We start from the raw sequence: 23,084 nt of genomic DNA, 5'->3' as shown, positions 1-23,084 counted from the left end.
GTAACTTTTACTGTGTTTCAGCGGTTGAGCATCACCTCAGCTGAAGGCCGTGCAGAAAGAGTGACTACGCTCCAAGCTGTGACGCATTGCTGATTGGATGTGGCACTTGAAATTACCTCGGGCCCGACTACACAGTCATTATGTATGCCTGCATCATTTACAAGCAAGGATGGAGCCGCGAAATTAAATTTGCAGGAAAAGTATCGCTTTTGTTTCTCTATGAGACGATTGCAGGATTCTGACAAAACATAATTCTCTAATTTCAGGGTTAAAAAGTGACGTCTCTAATCTCTCAAATGAAACATTCACAGAAGGACTTTTCATTTTCTGCGTTTCTGGCAAGTGTCCTACCTGATGTACCTGAGCGAAGGGAAAGATGTACATTTCAGTTTATTTAACTGCAGCTCCCTCAGTGCAGCGTAATTTACTACCACCTGTAGCTGTACAGTGAAGTATGAAATCACACCTGACTGCACAGCTTTCACAGCGTACATGTAAAGTTGCTTTAGTTCGTGGAAAATTATGGCCTGTGGGGCTGTGGATGTGGCCGCCTTATTCTTTTGGGCTACGGCATGTTTAACAGAGGATAGAGGGAGACTTGTCTTAAGTCAGACACAAAAAGGGAAGCCTTTTCACGCCTTACTGAAGAAACCTGAGAGAGCTTATATATGAGCTCTGTGGGACCTGCAGAGTCCAGTAGTGATTCGAACCAGTTAAGAATAACACAACCTCACCTACTAAGTAGTGTTTGGGCTAATATTTTTTCTTTGGGAAAAAAAACCTCTGGTCAGAGCGCTGATTTGTTTCTGTCTCTGAACTGCCATTTGTCATTTAACATTGTGTGTCAAAAATGCACCCTCTGAGAAAACCACGCGAATCCCCTCAGACCATAAGTAGATTGTTTATAGTTTCGCTAATTTGATTTTAGCGTATTTGATGGATCGCGGACAAGGGCAGCAGCCACATAATCATAGCACTGAGGCATTTATACCCTGCATAATTAACAGTCTTACTGTGAAAACCATCAAGTTTTCACAGTAACCATGAGATTATTTGTGTATTGCTAATTTTGACAAAAGTTTATTGCTCTTAGCGTACGGCTAGGAGGATATAAATATCAGTTATGTGTTTGTCATGTTTTTATAGTGGAGAGATTTTAGTTTCCTGTAATAAATGAAGTTTAATGTGTGAAAACAGTGGAAATGCTGAGAATCGGAGGGAGAGAAAAAATACGAGTCAAATGATTTAATATATAATTATATTGTAATACTGCATATTATATATTATACAATTATAATATTCGGGGTATTAATAATAATAAAAGTTGTGTAGCTTACAAATGTCTAAGCCTGCAGATGAATCAGTCGTTTGTCCTTAATGTCCAGTAGTTTCCACCATTTTTCTTTAATTAACTCAGAGGCAAAGTATGGATCGGTCATCAGAAAATCCTGTTATTAATCTCTGTCTGTATTCTTAACAAATGAAGGGTACAATCATATGGAAACAATCTGGCCCTTGCCCTCAAAGAGACAGAAAACAGAGCCAAATGAAGAACATCCTTTCTCTTAAGACCTGTAATTTGTTTTTATTAGCTATTAGGTAAAACACCTCATTTATCAATGTCAAAGCCTTCACAAAATGATAGCTGTCCACATGTAAATCAGCTAATGCGATGTATGGTTCAGAATTAAGTGGGCTCTTTCTTATGAAATGCTCTACTCTGTGGGCTCAGTGACCCAGCGAAGCCACCCACAACCAGACGTTTTTCTTTCACGGGGCTGTGCTGGAAAACTGAGGAGCGAACACTTAAAAACAGAGCTGATTAAGCACAGACCAAACTGTGTTTCTGTACCCCACACACAGTAGAAGCCAGGGACGCGAATGTGAGTCTGCTACAAATAACACTGAATAATTTTTGAGGGAAGAATCGTGTCTCACCTCCCGTTTTTTGCATTTTATTGAAGAAAATGCGTTTAAATCTTCACACGAGCTGCCTCAGCACCGGCCGAAAGTTTAATCCTTGTGCATTTTTTAAAAGTCCGTAACCTTATGACCACACAAAGATGCTCGCTGTAAAGCAACATACCTCCTGCTGCATGTGTAACTGCAACATCTGATTCAGAATACATTCAGTCGGCCTATAGTAAGTAATGTACAGATTTATTGCTCCCCGACATGGATAAATATTTTCTTGTTAATAAAATCACACACACCATCACTCATACGTTTAAACGTGTGTCTGATTGGACGACTGTGTCACTTTATGTGCAAGTTCTTTGGAGCGATGGCTCGCCGAGTCCGCCACTATCCTCGAGCACCTTTACCATTACTTATTCAACGTGTTGCACACGATGCCATCATAAGCAACTCGGCCCACTACTTTCGGCTCGGAAAAAGCGTGATGAATGACAGGTCTCGCCTGAGCTGTGCCAAGTAACACAAGTCAAAATACATGATACGGAACCATCCAATACTACTGTGGAGCATATCTGTCAGTCTGGCAGACCTCTCCAAAACAGGGACCACACACTCTTTATTAGAGCCAGTAAAATGTCCCGAAGACGTGGCTCGACTGCTTTCTGCCTAGCTACCGCGAACAATAGTAGGATTGTGCTGCTCGTCTCTTTTTCTCTTTGTAGGCCTATTATTTTTTTCTAGCATTTGTTATTCTCACTTAAACTACAGGCTGGCTCCACGAGTGGGCCGCAGCGTCTCAGAACCGGGCCTGCTCAGGCCAGGAAAAACCCGGCGGAGCCAGACGAATAAAAAGCCAAAGCGCCGACGCCGCGCGGCTCCCAATCTGGTTCCTGTCAGGGGGACATCAAGGGAACACCCGCAACGCAATCTCCAAACGTCTCCCCTTCCTTTTCCCCTCCCCGCTTCTCTCCTTCCATCTCTCCCCACCCTTCAAGCGATACGTATTACAGATGACTGAACCATCGCCAAATTCTCCCAGAATGCTGCTTCTTTTTTCTCCTCCATCTCGCTTTTTTCCCCCCCTCTCGTGTCTCCGTGTTTGGAGCCAGCCCACATGGATTGGGATCAATTTAGGGTGAAATGATAATTACCCTGTCAGTTTCAATTCCAACGTGATGAAGTGAGAAACAGGAAATGTAATAAACATAAATGGAATCTCACACGCTTTTGATTGGGAGCGGAATCGAATCAGACGCCACGAACTTGGTCGAATTGTCAATTCCGTGCCATCCCCGCTGAGAGAGCGCTGCGTTTATTCGCCGTCTCGCAGCAAAACGCTGGATAAAGCATATTGCTGCAGATAATTACTGAATTCCACATTCAATACCAAGACTTATATGCCTGTTACTGTTTAGTTTGGAACTTCATACATGAGAAATGATTTGTGTCACATCTTTGCAGTGGGAAACTCGGGAGCCCGTTTCCCTCCTCCAAAACCGTAAGCAGAAGTCACACATTTCAGTGAGTTTGATGGCCGAAATCAGCGCCTGAACTAAAGCGAGCTTGTCATTTCGGAGCGTATTTGGATGATCAGTGATAGCACGCGGCTAACGGTAGCCAGCTCTAACCCTGTCATGTTGGCTGTTCCACAGCTGATGTATGGAACTGACTCCTGGCGAGCCACACTGCACTGCCTGGATTTGTTTAACCCAGCAGATCAACCTTCAGACAGGAGCATGTGTGCAGGTAATGGCTGCCAGATGAGGTGAGGCCAGTTCTTAGAGGCCTCGTGGATGCTACAGAGAAGGAACCAATAAACCACACGCGCGCACACACGCATATACAAACAAGCTCATAGCCCTCGGAACTGTTATGAGAGACAACAACAAATGTGCAAATAAAAAAGTCAATATTTAAAACCATCACGACGCCCTCCCTGTTTAGGTGGTTCACTGAGAGTTTGAGTTTTTTGATTTTTCAAAATATTGATACAAACGTGAACTCCAGCTTGCGGCTGCGATGCCAGCGTGGCTTCGAGTTGGGCCTCATTGTGCCAGATCTGGATTCTGGTTGGCAGAGAGCAGCGAATGGTCGTGGGCTAAAGCGAGGGTTGCCAGGCGATGTCTGGACATTGGTCTGTAGGAACGACTGCTCGACCAACCACAGTCTAGCAGGATGAACGGCCCCCTGTGATGAGGATACACTGGAACTAATAGGTCTTTCCAGCTTGCATATTCATTCACAAAACAAACAAATAAATGTCAAAGATTAAACACAGCGAGGGCATCTTTGGCAGAGGCCGCGGCCACCCAGGCGGCCACAATGACGAACTTAGCTACAACCACTCAAAAATAAACACAACCCCAACTTAGTGGGCTTTCAAATAATTAATTGTGCATATGCTGTAGAGCTAATATTGTCACTGTATGCATCTTCAGGTGGAAAAAGATGCCTGGGTTGTAAATCTTGGCAATTTAGAAAATTGCAATATTAGTGTCCGATTTCGTCTCTTTCACACGTTTTTACGGTGTGGCTTTTAAGGGCAAGCTAAAAGTAATTCTTTCCTCCCAACGTCATCATGTTCTAAACCGGTCAGCACGGCTGTAAATTAATTTGTTCCCTTCGCTGTACAGACAGTGAACTGGGGTAGTAAATTTCCAAGAGTAAGCTCGGAAAGGATGAAGGAAATCTATCTTACAAGCGATCATTAGTGAGGGACTCAAATAAATTGAAGTAGCTGTTATGTAGGCCATCTTTTTCCTTCAACATAGTGGTTAAATATCCTCGAGCGATGCGGCTCGGGAAAGAAAGCGAGCAGCGAGGTGTAGCTTTAAACACAGCAGAAAAAGGAAAGCGTACCACCCTTGCTCACGATGCTGCTTTTACGAGCTGCCTCTTGGTAATTAAAAAAAATGGTGCACCGTGTAGCTGATATTTCATTTGACACTCTGCGTGCGCAGTAATCGGGAAAGGATCCGCGAGGGAGCTCCCAACATCTCCTGCAGCCTAATTTATAACGGCAACCCACCAAGCAGGAGCAACAGGAGAGCAAACTAGACCCAGGGGTTTGATAAAGAACCTTGGCGATGAAAAGACCTCCGCTACCAGCAGCCGTCCTCTTGCCTGCACAAGCCAGAGAGCAGCTGAGAGTTGAGCCAAACTCTGCACCTGGCCTCCTCAGAGTGCGCCAAGTCTCTTTCCTGTTCCTGTTTCCTGTTATGACGTCTCTTTTTTTGAATTCCTTGTAGTTCGGAGCAGGTAAAGGGGCCATTCAGGCATGAAAGCCACCTGGGACAGCAGGTTGAGCAAAGCACTGGGGAGTTCTGCTCTGGAACATGTCTGCGGGCAAATTACTCTGCCTTTACTGATTAGTCCGGCCAGGCTCTCACCTGGCAAACACAATATCACCATGTGACAGCGCAGCAACGCTAACACCGTCGGTTAAGATCTGGGAAGAGCGGTGGCTTTCTGTGACATTTTATTATTATTATTTCTATTAGAAGTTTCATTTTTATTACATTTATTAGAGGTGGTGGCGTTCATAAAAATGGATGTTTAAAAAAAAAATGCAGACACAAAGAAAAAATTGCAGTTTGTACAGAATCTGATGAAAACCATCAAAATTTAAATATGTAAGGGCTAAACCCTGTATATTTTCTATTCTGTACATCATTACCTTCAAGTGTTTAAATGATTAAAACAATCTGCAGTGGATTCTCAGCTGACCCTAACTTTGCAAGAAAGAAAAAGATTTTAATAGTTAATAACATTAACTATTAAAAATAAAAAGGCATTAATTACATAATAACAATAACTGATGTGCATTTAAAGCTATAAATCAGTTTTTAAGCTGTAATAGGTTTTGTTTTTTGTTTTTTTGCGATAAACAAAATTAGTTTAATAATAACTATATTATTGCTAATATATATTGTAATATCTATATCATGGCTAAAGCACTTCTGGATGGATGCAAACTGCATTTCGTTGCCTTTCGTTGTACCTGTGCATGTGCAATGACGATAAAGTTTAATTCTATTCTATTCTATTCTAGTTATCACAAAAAGTTTTATTTCAGGGTCCTTGTGCCTCTGCTTTGAAAAACAGTGGGAAAAGCAAATATGTTGTGATGTATTCACTTCATATACACAATATAAATTCAGTGTATAGCATACATATATACATTAACTGTAATTGTAATGTAATGTATAGTTCTACTCAACTACATTTCCTCCAATACGAAGTTATTATTATTATTATTATTATTATTATTATTAATAGCACATACATAAAAAATTAACACATTATAAACCCCTTAAGCAAAAAGGTTAAAATAGTATAAAAGTATACAAAACCACCTGAAAATTAACAACCAACTTAATCAGCTCCAAGATTAAAAACCAACTTACATATTTTAGTATTTTATGCGGTTTTATATTTATACTTCTGCATAATAATTGTAAGGTTTCTCTATATTCCAGTAAATATTCACATTTCACCAGCAGTTTGACCATGATTACTTACCCATGTGTTCATGTGAACACTGGGTGGCACTGTGCAGGCTGGCACTGGGATGTTCACAGCAGCAAAGCGGGAGAGAAAGTGTAACTGCAGCCAGTTTAGCTGGTGGTCCTCTCTCTCACCATCCTCCTGCATCAGCACAACGCTGGCTGAGAGCTGGGCAATATTTAGCCATATGAAAATATGAAACCCAGTTTCTATGTAGGCTGAGTTACCCCCCCAACACACACACACACACTTGACTCACATTTCAGCTGCAGTGTACATAATAATTATTCTGACCACTCTTTTCCTTCTCTTTCTTCTTCTTGTCCTTATCCTCCTCATTTCCTGCCTCCTCTGTAAGACAGAAATAGATGGGCAGATTCCCATGCAGGGTGGCTCTGTTTTTTCTGCAAGATGTACTTTCACTATAATTTTCTTCCAAGTGCTACATTCATAATGCTAGTGAAAAATTTTCAGGAAAAAGTTTCATTTCTTTTCAACAGCAGACGTCAGTGATATGTGAATACTTATAAACAGCAGGCTGTGTATATGTCAGGATCTGATAGTATTGAGCATTAGAAAAGCTGCTTATTATTGAATGGACTCTCTGTGAGGTTTCCGAGGCAGGAGGACATTTATTAGGAGGGTTAGCAAAACACTATCAGCTAATACGACTCGTAATTACACCAGCAGTGAGGAAACACAGCAAGCTAACACCAGTATGGAAACAATCTGACAATGCAAACACTGCAACTAAGCCGCTGCATGTGTGTATGCACATTTGTAAGTGTGTGTGTATGGGTGAGTGAGTGCACGTGTGTGTGTGTGGACGGAGGCCTTCTTGTGCAGATTGTGGGTGTGCGAACTGTCAAATTGGAGTGGGTGGGTGGGAGTGGAGGGAGCACATCTGGAGGGAATTTATTGTATAATTCAGTCTATTATTGCTGCGGTCGGTGCTTAAGGAGCACGCACACAATTACCGTCCACTCTGCAAGGCTACAAGTGGCCTCTGGCCTAAACTAATAAACTGTGGAGGAGGGTGGAGAGAGGAGAATTCATTTGAGGTTATCATCATCACACTCCTCTCTGCTACCTCTCACACTGACACTTACCAGAGTTTATATTGAATCAATGAGGAACACCTACTGTTCAGGTCTAGATTGTGGTCAAATAAGATTTGAATCTGGTTTTAAAGGTTTGAATTAGACACACATGCGTTGCAAAGTTTATTGAAAGTTCAAGAGGGTTGTTTAGAAGTACTGAAGATTTACATGTGAGCTGGGGCAGAATTTTCCTCTGATTGTGACAAAGCTGATTTGATCATCCACTGTTTTACTTTTGGCTCTGATTTTTATTTAGTATCAAAAAAATAATTTTTAAACAGTTACAGTAGAATCAGTAGTAGTTTCACATTCAAAATAAAGTAAAATAAAAATAAGTAAAAGCAAGTAAGCTCAAATATATATAAGACGTGTAAGAGAATTTGCTCCAAATCACATCAACAGTCCTTTCATGGAGATTTAGACTTAAGGTAAAAACTCCACAATAATTGTTGATAACTGCTTTGATAGACGCCGGTTCTGATACGACACTTTCATTACATTTTCTTCTGTAGCTGATTGTGGTGGAGTAGATTTGATCATCTACTGTTTTTGCGAGTTTTTATTTAATATCCACAGTTGAAAACAGTTAAAACTGTTACTCAAAAAAGTTTAAGAATAGAATAAGTAAAGAAAAATAAAAGTAATTAGTCCCCTGATGGTGCTTTATATTGTAATTTTAGTTGTTTTACAAAATCAGAAAAATACCAATATCTGATCAATAAAGTAGTTACAAATTAAGAGTAGAATAGTGTAAAAATGCTTGAACAAAATGCAGGTACCTCAGAGTTGTATAGTACAGTACTATTGTTGGAAGAGTTAAAATGTGTTACATGTCTTATAGGAGTTTAATTGTAAGACTTACAAGCGAAAGATCTGTGGTTCAGTCCCAGGAGCAGACACAGATCTCTTGGGGTCGGTCCAGGAAGGGCATTCAGTGTAAAAAATAAAATAAAATAAATATAAGAAGTGACCACTTGTGAGAAGGGAGCAGCTGAAAGTTGCAGTATGTAATGTAAAACAGCTGATCCCCCTGGTTAATTTTTTAAATTATACAAAATGCTGGTTTTATGGCAACCAAACCAAACCCTAATAAATATATATTCGATATAACTGTTATATTTGATTTCATTTTTATTTTTTAATAGTATTTTTGTCAGCATAGCCGGTTATTCGACTAATTGATTCTGCTCCAATAATGTAATCACACCTTCGCTGTTCGGTATTCACAGGTCATTGTCATTATCTCAATGGATTTTGCAGCTCTCATGTTTCATGTGAAATGTCTTGTGTGGTGCACTAAGTAGGTGCATGAACAAGGGAACTCTATTGGTTTATGAGGTGATGTCTTTTCATATACATTAGTTTGCATCATAAAATGGTCTGAAATAAAACCCACCTCGTCTTTTCCATTTCAGCAGCCTCTAGGAATAGACTGGTGAGGCGTCTAGGATAAAGACTTTACCAGGGGAAAAATCTGTTCAGGCCATGCATGCAGTATCTGGCTCAGGCAGCCCTGAATGACCCACAGTGTGTGTGTGTGTGAGGGAGAGCGAGAGATTTAGAGCTCCTAACAGTGCTGGCAAAGAGCTCACAGCCCAGAACAATAAAGTACTTCCTTTCCAGCCCTCCTAGTGGCGACCTCGAGTGGAAAGTGAAAGGTTCAGCTTGCTATACGTGTCAAAGTTGTGACCTTTCACCACCTGAACGTGTCAGTCTGACACTTTTTTTCACGCATCCCCCCCAAAACGCGCACACAAGCTCATCAGTCTTTCTTATACATTTTATTTTGGGTGGGGCGTCCTCGTATATTAACGGCTGCACAACTGTGTTTCACATCGTCTGTATGAGAGAACGACACAGTCTCTTTACTCGTGGACAATCCTCAGCTGCTGTTGTGGCACCCCTCTGTCATTCCTCTGCTTCCCTAGAGACTCCCCTGTCCCGCAGTCAGATAAGCTCCAGACTCCACCCTGGCTGTTGTTCTTCACTGCCAGTGTTGGACGCAAACCAGAAACTGCATCAGGTGGAGAACTAGTCTGTTTGGACTCACCCGAGCCGCAGAGGACTTTCATCATCAGCTGCAGCTGCAGTTTAAGACAGTGGAGGGTTCATTCATTCAGGATTAGGAAATTAGTGAAGAAGCAGCGTGCCAAAGTATGTTTATGAAGGTGTGCGTAAAGCAACCCGTCTATTAGAGTCAGTCTTATTCCGTGGGAAGGATCACACACCCAGAGACGTTTGGTACTTATATTTTCACTTTCAAAAGTCTCGTGTTTTCTTTCTTTTTCTGAGTAATGAAAATGTATTGAGCTTCTATTTTGGCCAGGCAGGCTTCCAAACTGCATTCTACAGCCTGACAAAATTACTGTGTGCATTTCCACAGAACAATCGCAAAGGCACAACATTTGGACGCACACTTCATCAGTTATGCGTAATGTTTTGTTTTTCTCAGCCTTATAGTTCATAGAAACTGCCTGACGCAGCTTGTTTACAGCTTATTTAAGTGAATATGAGGTATAATTTAAAATCCTGATATGGTCATACATACATATATGGGTATATGACTTGTTTTCTGTTTGTTTTTTTTTTTCCATTTTTTTTATTAACATCTCCTGTTTTACACTACAACCGCAATATTATGTCTCTCTCAGTTAGGTGTTATGTCTGCCGGGTATAGCGCAATCCCCAGTCCCTGAATACGCTGCAGTATTTACCAATATTGAAATAGCTCGGGATGAAGTGAGTATTGAATCAGGAATGTGCTTGTGGCAGATCTCCACCCCTGATAATATAGGGTGTTTTTTCCCAAAGTGGTTTTTGCCCACTTGTTTTTCTCTTCTTTTTTTTTTTTTCTCATCGCAATCCTCTGTCACTCTTCCAGTAAACGTCTGTGTTTGTGTGTTTGCCTGTGCCTTAAGGAGACTTGTTTTTATTCCGGTTGCCGTCTGTGTTTGTCGTTATACTATCTTTACAAGCCCTTGGTTTGTGAGTTGGAATGTAAAGTGACACATGTCCAAAAAACACAATAAGGCCTTACTGGTTACACTTCCTGGTTACACTTCTCTTTGCTATGCAGTATGCATTTATTTGGCTTATTCACATAATAAAAATGGTTTGCTTCTGTGGCTCCATTGCAGTAAATGGCTACAATGTGTCTTTCTGCTTTTGGCCATTACCACGTCGAGTTCTGTTACAATTGGATACTTTTTATTCTTATTCTTATTTTGTTGCTAACTTAAATATTCGTTTAGGGTTCTTTTTACTAGGATGCTTATATTCAAGTTCATGATGAACTTGAATGTAGGATAAAACATTTCATAAGCTGTCCAAAAGGAGGGAATTTCCTCTTGGTTATGGTTATCTTTATAAGGAACAGCGAAGATAAATATATTTATTTACTCTAGAATATCAAAAAAATTTAATAAAAAATAAAAATTTAATAAAAAAATTTTAAAAAAAGGGAGAGCATCTGGTTTACTACAGTTAAATACATTTCATTCACTAGAAGCATTTCATTCATTTAGTACTGTGCCACAGCATACAGTAGTCAAAATGATACCCTTCTCTTTTGTCTACCCCAGTGTGCAATTTACACAGCTTGGTGATTTGGTCAGAAGGAGACCACACGATGAAGGGTGATAGACCACAGATCAAGTGGCAAAAGGACAGGAAATAAGCGATGAAATGTGCAGTAAAGTGGATGAGGTCACCCACACACAGCAACTGAAAATCAAGAGACCAACGGCCTCAGAATTAAAGATAATAATTTCTTTGACCTATAACATTTAAACCGCCACCACTGAAAAACTCATACGAGGCTCGACTTTTTTTTTTTCCCTTCCTCTTCTCTGAGCGAGCCTGCATGTACATTCATTTAAGCTGAGTGCAGAGAGACCACATGAGAGGGGGACACAAACAGAAGCCAATTAAAGAACGATGGGAATGAAACGACAAGAGAAAGAATGTCACGAAACAGCTGCGGTCACTATTTGCGCGACAGTTAACGGGCTTTTATAAAAGAGAAGAGAAGAAATCGTCGCCTATCTTGACAAGTACAAGTGGATGCAGAGCTGGAACCGCCGCACATTCCTCGTTTTGTTGACTCTCTGTTTTTATATTTGTCTTTCTGTCACTTAAAAGGATGATGGTGTCTTTGTTCTCAGAGTAGTGAGGAAAGCTGTAGTTTGATGTAATTGAAGTTTTTTCTTTTACTGTAAGACGAGGCAGATCGGTTGATTTAGAGGGCTGATAGAGAGGATCAGAGTACACCTGTGCTCACTCAAGTCTGCTCTCTGGATCCACACCCCTCATGAATGCAGTTGGTGTGTGTGTCAGTGCTTTTATAGTAGTATGGCTTTACGGATGACAATGTTAGTCTGTCACCTCTTTAGTCTAGATAGTAATATCTCAACAATTATTAGATGAATTTTGGTTCATACATTTATAGATTTACTGTTCTCGGATTAGGAATCGTTGACATTTTCTATCCGGTCTTTAAGTCTGATGTCATTAACCATGTCTGGGCCCAAACTCCGCTGCAGGTCTCTAAGTCAGATGATCGCTGCAGCATTACTGAGAGTTGAAAAACTGTCTAAATTCTTTCATCTGTAATAAAATGATCAGTGTGGCAGTTAGCAGGGAGTTAGCACTAGCTTCCTGCTAAATATAATATACCATATTCTGACTGAGGGATTTATGAAACAAATTAAAACATACAGCTCTGCTATCACTTCCAACATAAATGAAGACAGGAAACAGCAGCGACGTTTGTAGGGTTACTGCAGTTGGGCTACAGGGCTCGCAAAATTTCAAAATCCCTGGTAGCCCTTCGGGCAGGGACTCTTCAGTTTTTGGTAGCCCAAAATAAATTTAAGTAGCCTGAATAAAAAAGAGAGCAATTTTTTTGATTGATGTTAATCAAAAAATTGTTGAAACACAAATTACAACATTGTATAAAAATTACAATCATCAACTCAAATACTTGGTTCTAATTTCTATGAACTTGTAAGAACTGTAGAACATGAATCAGTCTGTGTCAGATCCTGAATTTGAATTTTCCACTGAAGTCACGGGTTTTTGAAGTTTGCAAAGACTGCTAAATTGTGCCAGTGGTAGTTCACTCTTTGCAACATAGTACGCTGTTCTAAACAGATTTTTCAGGTTTATTTTTAGTATGTTATTTGCAATTGGTGTGTATTCTGGGAAAGATATTGCAGACTGAGCAATAATGCATTTCTTGCATTTCTCATGGGTTCTAACGGGGGCCTTTCTTAAAATTACTGGTCCCAGTAACAAAGGCGCTTGTCGACTCAGAAATCGAGGGAAAACCAACAACACACCCGGCAGAACATTATGTTATTTACACGGGTGCACATAAGTGGTCCGCATGTGCGCATTCGCTGTCAAAATAAAAGACGCGCACCAGATAAGAAGTTGCAACGCGCGTTTGCGTCCATATAAAAGGCTGTTTTTGTCCGTTAGAGTGGGATTTTCACAGCGCATTCTGCACCACATCTCTGTGCGTTCATCATTTGTTTGAAGCCAGCTCACCTCCTGCAACCACTTTTCCGAATGCGCGCTTCTTTTGTGGTTCGGACTCCTTCTGACATTTCTTTGTAGGTGGAGGAACACCAAAGTAATTGCTTAAAGGAGCTTCTTCGACATCTTTAAGAGTTCTAAACAAATGTCTGTCCGCCTCCTGAAAATCTTATGTACGCAAACACGCACCTGCGGACCACTTATGTGCAGCCCTGGTTATTTAGCTCGTCATATTGCAGCCAAAGAAATTCTTTTGTCCATGAAACCATAAAGCTGCACTTTCTTTTTGCCTTATAGTCTGATATAACTTTTCTGTTTTGTGGTAAGCTTTTCTTTGGTTGTCACTTCTTCACCCTGACCTGTCTTATTTGGCTCAGCAGAACTAAAACATATATCCTGCTGCTTTTACACACGCACACGCACTCACATAACGCTCAGCGATTCTCTGCGCGATCAACCTCTCACATGTTTAAGCTGCGCGAGATTTCATTTGTCATGTTTGCATAGTAAGCTAACGATTGATAAGACGATATCAGAGGAATTGGTGCGCAAATTATCGTCACTCACCAATCAGTGCTGTCGCTCTCTATACACAGTTCACGCGATTGCAAAGTGAAAGCAAACAACAAGCGCAAATTCAAACGCGATTTCAATATGTCACATATTGACAGTGGCTCACCGATGCCAATGACATAATTACCCAGCTACATTTCCGAAAGAATGCAAAAGCATTGACATATATTTTTCCTTCCTATGATAGCCCGACGGGCAGGGCAGAGATAGATTTTGGTAGCCCGACTGGAAAAATCGCTAGCCCCAGGACGTCGCCTGACTCCACACACCTACAGCTGCTTTGTGCACTACAGCAGCGGTCTCCAACCTTTTTTGCGCCACGGACCGGTTTATGCCCGACAATATTTTCACGGACCGGCCTTTAAGGTGTCGCGGATAAATACAACAAAATAAAACTAGTACCGGTACCGAAAAAAGAAGATTTATTCATAACACACGTGAAAAGACCCAAGGAAAACCGAGTTAACGATAAAGGATAAAAAACGATATTGAGTTGATCGGTTCGGCTGCCCGTCACTACCAGATCAACTGCCCATTTGCGCATGTGCGAAGGCAACTCTACTTGGACAAACTGCCCGAAATGCGTTGACAGAAACATTTCAGGGATTTTGAGTCATTCTGCACTCCAGATGCGTTAATTGCATTAAAATTTTTAATTGTGTTGACCGTGAGAGCTAAGATGGTCAAATGGTGAGCCTAAGGCCTCCAAACAGCTGTCCACAAATCAGTGGCTGATGTGAAGGTGTCCACATTCATCTTTAAACAGTCTTTATCACATAGTTGTGACTTTCAGAGTCTGCACACTGAAAGTTAGTCAGCGTATTAGAATTGTTTTATTGTGACCACTGTTGGATTAGTCTGTGATGGAATTTGAGTGGAATTTAAATTTCATTCCCGGGACAATTTGTCACTCTAGTGGCATCATTATACCCCTCAGCCTAAACTGATCTCATGAAGATGGTAAACACTGTACTACCAACATTGTCAGTGTCAACACGATGACGTTTAGTTCAGAGGATCCCGGCTTTGCTATTTCTGTTCTCGAGTGCTTCAGCATTTGACCACTCTTCTAAATGAAAAAGAGATAATGACGATGATTAACGCCACAGGCACCAGTGACCCTCTGGTAACCAGTGGTTGCTACGGAAATCCTTACGAAATCTTTATAAATCCTTCCTTACATCTTTCCGAGACCTCATACCAGCGTCCATAGTCACAAAAGTCAGGGTAGGGAAACTGTTTAGGAAAAGTGGATGTAATATTTTAGACTGCAGTCGTGTTTGTATGTTTTGTATATAGGATGTGATTCAGTATATTCCATCAGGCAGTTGTCAAATTCAGACAACTGTGCATGCTTAGTGTTCACTTAAATTTCCCACATCAAGCAAATGGTCAGCAGAAAGATGGTTCCTGTGAGCAAATCCCAACTGCTGTCAAGTTTCAAAGGCTAAATACACCCGAGTTCAGTCTCAGAATCTCGCTCTGTCAGAACCCACAAACAGAGCCTCCACAATTACCAACAATTACAGAGTAAACTTCCATCTACTGTTACCAAATGATTTTTGTGTGTGTTTTAAGGGGCCTTATAAATGAATGTGTGTAAAGAGCTGTTTGTTTTTTCATTGGGTCCGCAATCTTCTAATCCCGGAGCACTTCAAAGTATTTACAGGAACAAGCCATAACAGGATCAGCCTCTGAACAAGGCAGCAGATCAAAGAGAGGGGCTGCTGCCGACATAAATATGGAAATAATATGACTCAGTGGGAACGTAGGGTGTTACAGCGACTAGATCTGCAGACGAGAGAACAAGATTGGTAGACGCACGAGAGAGGAAGAGACTTGGTTTGAATGCACGTGGGATTTTATCAAGTTTTATTGTCTAACTAAATTACTCAAGTGAAGTTGGGGTTTTTTCATTATTCCTCAGGAGCAATTTGTCCTGCAGTTTGCTGATTTTTCTTCGACCCAGACATTGCATTGTGGGGGATTTAAACCAGCAGGCTCTCTCTGTTGAGTGAGTTATTGCCTCTCATATAAAACTAGTAAAAAAGAAAGAATAACAAAACCATGTGGCATGACCCTGGCCTATATATTTGCATGTAGGTAGTCAACAAACCACAACAAGCAGCAGTCTATCTCTCCATCTCAAAGGCAAACAGTAGCTCAGGGCCAAGCAGCATTCGGCTGAAGAAACACGGCACATGACCCATGTTAATTTTCATAACCTGTAAAAAGGAAAAAGCTGACTTCTGGCTCTGACAGACACACACAAGCACACAATGTTTATGTGCTTTAAAAAACACGAGCAGGTCTAAATGTACACTGTAGATGGATTTGTACTCTGCTACAGGACAAAGATTTATATCTTTAACCCAAACACAGTAACATGGGCTGATGTATTCTGCAATTTGGAGCTGTGGTGTTTAATGTGCAATCAAGGTGCGTTTACCATGCTGACATATAGCCATAACTTTCTGGCCAAATGCTTTGATGTTATTATTATTCAGACTGTGTACTTTTCTCTTGAAATAGGTAGTTCTGGAAGATTCTTGCCAGTCTGGGAACTTGGTTAATATCTTCAGTTTGTCAATGACACAATTTTGTGTGTTAAACTACATAAATTTACATCAACTTTGCAAGCAATGCCCCTCATCACATTGATAATGAAATGAAGAGATTCTTTTTGTCATTTAAGAAGCTAATTCACCCCAGTGAAATATTTGAAAGGCACTATTTCTTTCTTTTCTTTTCTTTTTTAAGCCTATGCTGCAGCGGTCATGAGAGATCAAATGGACTGCAACTTAAAAAACCCCAGCAAGTTGAAAAATGCTGCAACAGCACACAAAACGCAATAGAAGTTGAATAAAACACGACGGAAATGGGAAAAAAAATCACAAAGCAAAATGTAAGTGTTTCTGGCGACACAATCCGGTCTTTAAGTCTGACGTCATTAACCATGTCTGGGCCCAAACTCCGCTGCAGGTCTCCAAGTCAACGTCAACGTCCAGGCATCCATGAAAACAGGGAAACAGTTACATCGTAAGGGTTTAAAAACTGAACTTTAAAATTGTTAGCGGTAATAAAAACCGAGAAGCCGACAGTGATCACTAGGGGCTTGTTGAGATTAAATAGAATAAGATACAAAGCATTAAAACACAACAGACTACTTTGGGCCCGGAAGCAGAATTCGTCACGTCATCACTTAAAGACCGGATAAGTTGAGGGACCAGCTACAGAACCAATGACTGTAGAAAACAGTCAAAAACTGACAGAAACAAAGTCATGCAAAGGATTGTGCTGAGCTCAAAAGAAGCAGCGTAGTCATCCGTGTTGTGAGGGAGAAAAATATGCAAATGTGTGTTTTGATTGCAGTTACATATAATGTTAGCTATTAGCTGTTTACTGTTAGCTTGTCACTTCCGCAATCATTCCATTGTGTTGTCGTCTCACCAAAAACACGTCTGTTTACTAGGATTTTTTTAAAATTTCTTTTATTTTTTTCTGTTTCTGGTCTTCTTTTCCCCGCTTCTGTTGCGTTGCGTGTTTTTTGTGTTCTTTTGCAGCATTTTTCTATTTGCTGTTTTTTTTCCCCTAAAGTTGCAGTCCACTTGACCTCTCAGTGCAACCAGCCTATACTAATGCTGCAGTTTAAATGTTGTTGTTTTTATCAAATTGAAGGATGCAAAGTAGTTCAGACTGGCAACACAGTCCAATGACATAATTTGACCGCTTGCTCACAGCACAGCTTTGTGTAATGATATTTTTGTTGATATTCGGTGGCCCAGCTAGTCGAATCAGCCCTTGGCTTCTACCTTGTATTGTATCGTTTCCTCATTAGCTAGCATACATGTTATGAGTAAATGTCTTTGCTGTCTTGTGGTGTTGTTTATGTGCTTGTCAGTATGTGTAAGGTGCCAGCTATGTCATTGTTCTGCTGCTGATCTACTTTTTGCATCTAAATTTCGATCAAGCATTTGATAGTATTTAAATACAAAGTAATGGATTTATTTGACAGATCTCTGCACTATTCTCCAGCCTGTTGTTTAATCTAAACTGCCTAGCTCCCGTTTCAGTTTACTGTGCACTTTCGCGCCAGTATACTCAGCTGCACTCACCCGCTGCCAACCTAAAGCTTGTATCCCCACGCTGATGTCATCTGCTGCGTATCAACGCGACATGAAGCAACACGAGATGAAAGTGTCTCTTCCAAGCCATGAGGTTTTGCAGATTTCACATGCATAAGTTAATAATTATCTGCTGGATAGCTGACTCCATAAGCTAGGTAGGGATTCAACAGAAACATGGGCTCGCTGTGCTCTGCTAAACGCAAGTCAGCATTTCGTCACTTTAAACGCTAAAATTGATGGAAAAGTTGGAAAATGAAGGTAATATCAGGATTTCAGCCCTCGGTAAAAGGTTTCTGTTCTCCTTTGAAGCAGCATAAAGGAAAAACAGACAGATACTGGAGGTTGCAGTTTTGCAGTCGTTCATTGTGTGAACATGTGTACGTTTTATCTGGCAGCTGCTCCAAGTAAGTAGAAGATAAAATATGAATTGCTAGAGTTGTAAAATTCTCAAGGGTGTTGAGTGTTTATATTGTTTGATAAACACTTTGCATTTCTCTGTGAAAGAGTACTTAAATGCACAATTGTACTAAATTCAGTAATCACATTACAGTTACAATTATGTCATTACTTGTGGTTCAAAACCTTTTCTTTCTGCCCACTTGTGCTGCAGTTAGCTTCAGTTTGTGTGCAGGGAGGAGGACAATGCTGGAGCAGTCGACGACATTTGACGAGTGTGGATTTGGACATTACTTTTATTTTTATTGCACAAAAGAACAAGAGCGTGATGGTAAAGTGCAAACTGAAAGGAAAGAAACGACTGCTTTATTCTAGTGACACAAAATCAGCTCTTTGCAAGCATCTGCAATGGAAAATGCTAACGGAAAACTAATGAGGATCCTAGAGTGACATTAAAGCTGAGCCACGGCTGAGCAGCCGAGGCCTGATTTTTGACAGGTAGCAAAGTCATTGATGAGCAGTCAGGCTGGTAGCTTCCAATCCTACCTTCACCTGTTTTGTTTTTGTTACAGTAGAATCAGTAGCGATCACTTTGAAGTCTCATGGGCTGGTTTTCAGCTTCATACTGTCGGCTTTGTGTTCAAACGTAAAGGTTTATATTGCTACACTGAAATGTGACAGTGTATTTCAGGCCACGTTACAGAGTAATGCAAAAGTAATGTAATGAGTGGTGTTTCTCCAAATTACTGTAACATATAATGTGTAATGCATTCTGTTTTTAGATTAACAACCTCAACACTGTTGATCAGCCTCTTTTTTTTTTTTTTAAATATCGTAACTCTTGTCTGGTAATTCTGGTAAAGCTAAATCATTCAGGTCAAATCATTATTATTCGGCTTTTGAGTTAACCTTTGTCAAATCAAGATTGTTTGACAAATAAAAAATCTGCCACCAGAGATGGGCAGTAACGCGTTACTGTAATCTGATTACTTTTTTAAAGTAACGTGTAAGGGATTACTATCGCAAAAACGGTAATTAGATTACAGTTACTTTCCCGTAGGAACACTGCGTTACTAAAACCGTGATTTTTTTTTTTTTTTTTTTTTTTTTTTTGCGAGAATGTCTCATGACAGTGACGTAAGCGAGTGAGACGTTCGTGACAACAGCTGTGTGCAGATCAACAATGGATCATATATCGAGTGCAGAGAGAGTATGAGCGTGCAGCGTTTAAAGCGTGGAAGTACTGACCTTACTTTGAGTTTGATTCCATAAAAAGTGACAAAAACATTAGTGTCCGTTGTGCGTGGGAAGAAAACTTCTTTTTACAGCGAAAAAAACCCCTAAACAAGCTCCGAGTGCGCAACGACGTAATGGGAAATTCACAGAGAAACTTGCGGATTCTTCCACTGACCGCTGCACACCTGCACCAGGGTAAACCTCCGCCTACCCCACTCCTGCTTTACAGGTGAAAATAGAGCAACAGGACCGCTAGTCTTTGACTTTATTTATTTTCTGCTGTGTTTTACTTGCATTTATTTGAAAGAGTGAGTGTAAACACAAAAAATATTTTATTTTATGTGCTGGAATGTGCAGAAAATAGGTTTAAATGTTAAACTAATTTCTTCAAGTCAGAGAATGTTGCATATATTTTAATTTTTGCTTGATGCATAAAGTTAAAAGGTTAAAACTAATAAAACAAGTTTTAAAAAGAGACTTTTCCATTTGATTACATTTTGTATGATGGATTATGCAGAAAAAGTAGAATTGGGCTGAAAGATCTATCGCTTTATCACCTATTCAGGCTGTAAATCATGTTTTTAAAAAGTAACTAAGTAAGTAATTACTTTTGAAAATAAGTAATCAGTAAAGTAACGGGATTACTTTTTTGGGGAAGTAATCAGTAATTAGTTACTGATTAATTTTTCAAGTAACTTGACCAACACTGTCTGCCACACAGCAAGTCCAACAATCTTAAGGTCTAAGTGAGAGTGGCATCAAGTCATAAAAGCGAGTTCCAGTTTATTTAAACAGCATGTCCCGGGGGAACTGACTGTGTTTTATATGGATTAATTCATCATCAGTAGCCTAGAACTCAACATGTCCTTGAATAAAGAAGCCCCAACTTTTCACAAACATTTTTGAAGAGTTTTATTCTGTTTTATTTGTATATGCTGCTTATGTTTAAGTTCAGTTGTTGAACAGCTTCATGTCTGCATGAAATGACACTTCCGAAGTAACGTGATTGATATTTTTGCTTCCTTAATTGGCGTACATGCTTATATGTATGCTCAGCCCTTTGCTTGTGCAAAAAGCTGTGAATGTGCATCTATGTGTTGTTAGATGTGTATGTTTGTGTGAGAGAGTGTGTGTGTGGGCGCGGGGCTGAAATTAAAGAGGCCCCGGGATGAATATGTAGAGCAGATGTAGCAGCCAAGCTCAAAGGCTAACGCCTGGAGCCTATTTGACGCTGTAGGAAATGTTGTCTCTGACAGAAGGAAAAGAGACTGCTGGGTCACCAGGTTGAACTAATAACTGGGATCTTCAAAATGATATAAACATATACAGAAGTATAAATGCTTGACCCTTCCAGAGGAGCGTTTCTTTTTAACAGTATAATGGAGGCTGTTGCCATAAGTCTGGGAGTGCACTTTTACGACTTCCCCATTTAATTTCTGCTCCTAACTTAAAGGCATTTGTAATATAATAAATGCCAGCAACTTCTAGGGGGAAAATCTATAATTCACTCCAGTTGGGTAATTTATTCCATTTGTTTAGTCACAAAGGGCTTTGGTCAAGATCAGAGACAACTGTCTTTCGAAAGCGAGCAGACTGGCCGGTGATCAGTCAGTTCCTCCGGAGCAAGAACGAGGCAAACGTTTCTCTGTAGTCTCAACAACGCCTCCAAACTCACGGGCCATTTCTGCATCATGAGGAAACTGTATGTCAGCATTTCATCTCAGGACTCCCACTCTCTCTCTTTTTCTCTCAACTCTCCATGTTTCTGTGGCTCCTTCCTTCTTGGATTCTTCTGTCTCAACTCTCAAAAAATACTCACACATGCCCATAAACAAGCTGGAAAAGAAACATCCACTAAAAAGTCTGTGAAATTAAACCTCAACACCACAACATATGCTAAGCAGCAAGAAAGACATGTTTGATTTAGCAGTTATGCATGCAGACAGTACAGCAGGAAACTGGTGGCTGTAGCCTAAAGGTTAGAAAAGCTGATTTGTGACCAGAAAGTTGCTGAAAGGCTGGAATGGCTGTCTCGTACCTTGTGTTTAACCCTCAACCAATCCAGCAGAGCTGCTTTGTGGCCAGCAGTTGATGACTTTGGATATTTTTGCAGCTACTAGGTGTGAATGTGTGTAACTGTATAAATGAGAAACTGCTGCTGAAAAGCGCACGTGTGCCGTGTTGACTTTCAAAAATTAGACAAAGTCCGTCAACGGCGACAATGAAGGAAAACGGAACAGAAGGTGCGCTAGCTAATAAACGCTAATTATAATGTCGATGATGGCCGACGGTGCAGATTAACCAGTTAACAGCTAATATGATCCGATGGAACATAAAATATACTTTAACACGACATCTCACTGAAAAGCCTGCTTGTACAATTATGTAGCCATGATTGGTAAAACAGTATCCACCGCTACCCAGGAATATCTCAAGCAGCTGATGTAGCTGCTTTAGTTGTTACGTTAAAGCAGCAGCTGTCAACTGTCGAGCTTCTAAATCTTTTCCCAGATGTTTTCTAAATTAAAAGTTTGGATTTAATGTTGTCCAGAGTTTTAGCTGTCCGTCTGAACCATAACCTAGACTGTGATTAGTGTTTTTTGGCAAACAAGCAGTAATGCAGCTTGAGCTCAGGTAGCTGCAAAAATACAGTGTTCAAGAATAAAGGTGTAAAAAAAGGTTATGTAATGAGAACAGCACCTGTGACTATGATAAACAATATGGAGCCAGTGGTAGCTTTTCTATGCCAAGAATAAATCAAGCGTAGTGTCAGATCAGGTAGTGGAGTTCCCAGTACCAGTCATCATCAGCTGATGGCTTAGTCTTCGCCTTTGAACGCATCCACATGGTAAATTGTTAGCTCTGTTGGCGCTATCTAATCTGTGTTAGCCCATTTGCAGTTCTGCAAGCCACTCTGTAAAATGCACCTGTTGAAATTAATGACTGCTTTGTTCTCTATGGGGGATTTTGTTGCTGCTTTATCCCCAGACCATGACGGGGCCTCCACCATGTTTCACAGATGAGTATAGTTACTCTCTGTTGTACCTCTTTCCTGACCTCCTCTGTACACACTAGGGCTGCCACAAACGATTATTTTGATAGTCGACTAGTCACCGATTATTTTTGCGATTAGTCGACTAATCAGATCATCATCCATTGGACGTAAAACGTACAGCTTATTGCACCAGCAGCATCTGCTCTTATATAACTATCATTAGCTTACAGCTTTAAGTGTTTAAGGTATGTGCTAACTAAAAATAAAGACAAGATGATAGTTTATTAAATTTTAATGAAATTTGCAGATTGTTTTGGTGAAGTTTAATAAACTCCTTGCTATCTAAAATATAACAGGACACCGGAGTATATTCTTGAGCATCTCACACTTCTGATAATCAGCTGTCTGCTTGACGTTTATTCAGCTGTGTAAAAACTATAACTTTAATCTCAGCCAAACCGATTTACTCAGGAACAAATAAAATACTAAAAAAAAGGCCAAACAATAACATTTTGAAGTTATCTAAGTGACTTATATATCATGTTTAACCTGAGTAGCGAAAGACGGCGGTGTGTTTGAAAATGATGTGCCGGGAGTCCGGTGTTCTCGCGGCTCTAGTGAGCCTAGCCCCGGCTAGCTATCGAGCTAGTGGCTAACAGACGTCTCCGAAAACGTCGGAGCGCTTTTGAAAATATG

At 40.4% G+C, this 23,084-nt stretch overlaps 1 protein-coding gene across 2 annotated transcripts in view; it reads left to right on the top strand.

Moving 5' to 3' along the window:
* The window catches only part of runx2b (RUNX family transcription factor 2b), a 132,554-nt gene that overhangs the window by 43,039 nt on the left and 66,431 nt on the right, over positions 1 to 23,084 (top strand). The window lies entirely within an intron of this gene.

The sequence above is a fragment of the Neolamprologus multifasciatus genome, chromosome 15 (genome assembly GCF_963576455.1).
Source record: "Neolamprologus multifasciatus chromosome 15, fNeoMul1.2, whole genome shotgun sequence".
Taxonomy (NCBI): Eukaryota; Metazoa; Chordata; class Actinopteri; order Cichliformes; family Cichlidae; genus Neolamprologus; species Neolamprologus multifasciatus.
Note: the sequence above shows the minus strand (reverse complement) of the source record. Positions and strands in the feature narration are given on the sequence as shown.